Here is a 3,225-nt window from a genome sequence, read left to right on the forward strand (position 1 = left end):
TGATGATGATGATGATGATGGTGATGGTGACTGATGTAAGTGGAGGTGATGATGATGATGGAGGATGATGGTGGTGGTGATGATGATGATGATTGAGGATGATGGTGGTGGTGATGATGATGATGATTGATGATGATGGTGGTGATGGTGATGATGATTGATGATGTTGACGATGATGATGATGATGATTGAAAATGATAGTGATGATTGATGATGATGATGATGATTGTTCATGATGATGGTGGTGATGGTGATGATAATGATGAAGAATAAGAAAAAGAAAAGGGGGAGGAGAAAGAGGTAAGTAAAAGAAAATGGGGAGGAGGAGGAAGATGTTGAGAAAAGGAAGAGGAGGGGGGGGAAAAGAGAAGGGGGAGATATAGAAAGAGATCGAGAATAAGAGAGAGAGAGAGAGAGAGAGAGAGAGAGAGAGAGAGAGAGAGAGAGAGAGAGAGAGAGAGAGAGAGAGAGAGAGAGAGAGAGAGAGAGAGAGCAACAAGAGGGAGGTAGAAGAAAACTGGAGAAAGGAAGAAAAATATAGTCAAATAGATATTAGGATATATGTTGTACATGCCCAAGTGTATAGAGATGACGTGAAAAGGGAAAGAGAGAGATGGAGAGGCAAAGGAAGTGAGACAACACTGTATATAAAATCTTTCTGTTATTTCTCAATCCTCAAGCCATGTAAAGATGCTGTCACACTAGCACTTTTTCCATCAATGTTTTAACAATTTTATTTTACATAAATACAAACATTCTCTAATATAGTTCTTGATTTGATTATGCTTGGCTGAAAAAAAGAGTTGACGGAAAGGTTTTCAGACGGAAACGATCATTATCACCTGACTGGAAAATCGACAATTCGCTCAAAAATGGACAAAATTCCAGAAAATTGTACAAAAAAAAGTGCACCTTTATATGCGAGGAGGGGGGGGGGGTAGCGGCGGTGCATTATAGTCAGAAAATAGGATTCTTTAAGGGCAAACTATTGTATTCAGTCAGAGCGAGCGAGAAAACAGAAAAATCTAAGAGGTTATTGCCAATTGCTTCTGTCTCTGTTGCCTATTCGCTAATTCGAATTCAGAAAATCACCATTCATCTGAGTTCAGGCACAATCTAAAGAAGGTTCTGTTTTCACTTCAGGTTTCAAAACCGAGAATTAAACCGGACTGGTAGCAAGCATATGTTGCTGTGACATGGAATCTGGCGAGAATGATATTGTGGATAGAACAGAACCCCTTGCACTATTATTATTATCATCATTATTCTGTCAATTCAACCCCTCTTTAGTGTTTGCGTGGGGGGAAACTAAATCATTAATAGGGGAGTTCCAGTGTGAATACCACTTTCTAACCATATGGCAAAATACTCCTACAAATTAATCTAAGAAAAGTACAAAAGTGATGGTGAGATGCTTTTGATTTTACTGCGTGTTTAAGTCGTTTACTCAAGGCTGTCATTCGTAAAATCGAAGTTTTGCGATCTGGCAATCTTTACATATTTCAGCAGTTATTATTATTATTATTATTATTATTATTATTATTATTATTATTATTATTATTATTATTATTATCATCATTATTATCATCATCTTTTTTATCATTATCATTATTGTTATTATCATTCTTATCCCCTTGAACGCTACGTCCGTGGGATCCTGTGCGGGTAGGTCACTTTGGCAGACGGAACGAGCTGACCTTGCTCGTTTAGAGAAGTGGTTTCCAACCCCATGGTCGCGACCCAAATGAGGGTCACCAGTGTTTTTCTGAGGGTCGACAGAGGGTCTTAAAAGAAGAAAAAAAGAATCCAAAGCTGGATATGTCAGTAAAGTTAATGTTGTTATCAACGCTTGTTTATTGAAATTTAATGTGTTTTTAAAATAAACTTATAAAAGTATAGACTAACGTAAGCTAATATACAGTTGCAATTATAACTACCATGAAAATGGTTGGGTATAATACTACAAGTTCACACAGGCTAAGACTGTCTTCAGAGCCAAACCCGAAAAAGTTAGGAAAACACAGGTGTAGACCTTGGCCCTGTGCACGCGGCTTGCAATCACCCGGTTAACAAGCTGGGCGGGCATCGCTTCGGCATTAGCGCCATCCCTCAAGACTCCGCCAGTTCATCGGGATCCATTAATAAAGGAGTGAATTGCACGCTGAGTTTCCCTGATCCCCCGCCTCAGTGTAGATCTCCATCCCTCTCCAAGACAGGCTATGGAGAGGGAGAAGCAGACAGGAGAGAGGAGAGAAGAAAATAAAGGAAGGAGATACAGATATGCTGTGAAAGTGAGTGTGTGTCAGATGTCTCCATGGTATAGTACTGCAGTGTAATTGCAACCTCGTGCAATATAGTGCAGATGCAGTGTCCATATCGCAGTTCCAGTGCATTGGCATTTAACCAGTCAGTTCAACAAACACTGCAGGATCATTAAAACATCTGCAGTTACTACAGATTCTGTGAATGCAAGGGGTAATTGCATTTGGCAGCTGCGCACAGCACATCTTTATTGATTTCTATTTACCCAGTGATTCTATTTTGACCATTAGTTTTTACTTGATGAATTGATTGAAACCTGATATCCAGTTGGATGCTTAAAGTGAACATCACTGCAGAATATGCAGTGACCGTGGCAAGTTGCGGACACGTACTCACATGGCAATTACTTTAAAATCTGGCCAAACATACTTGCAAAAAAAATAAAATAAAAATAAAAAAAATAAAAAAATAAATATATATATATATATATATATATATATATATATATATATATATATATATATATATATATATATATATATATATGCATATATATATATACACACACACACACACACACACACACACACATATATATATATATATACACACACACACACACACACACACACACACACACACACACACACACATATATATATATATATATATATATATATATATATATATATATATGTGTGTGTGTGTGTGTGTGTGTGTGTGTGTGTGTGTGTGTGTGTGTGTGTGTGTATAATTCAGGGAGATATCATGCACATACTTCAACTAAATGTTAAACCAACAAATTCAGGAATGAAACCGCTGCACTTTGTAAGTACAGAGATGCTACCAGTGATACGTCATTAGGCTAAACTTAAGGGTTAATCTGTACACCCATTGAGGCTTATTAACACGGAACAAAATAGCTTTTTCTTTATTCAGTACGAAGTCACATAAGTGCTAACC

Source organism: Penaeus vannamei, chromosome 16, assembly GCF_042767895.1.
Source record: "Penaeus vannamei isolate JL-2024 chromosome 16, ASM4276789v1, whole genome shotgun sequence".
In the NCBI taxonomy this organism is placed as follows: Eukaryota; Metazoa; Arthropoda; class Malacostraca; order Decapoda; family Penaeidae; genus Penaeus; species Penaeus vannamei.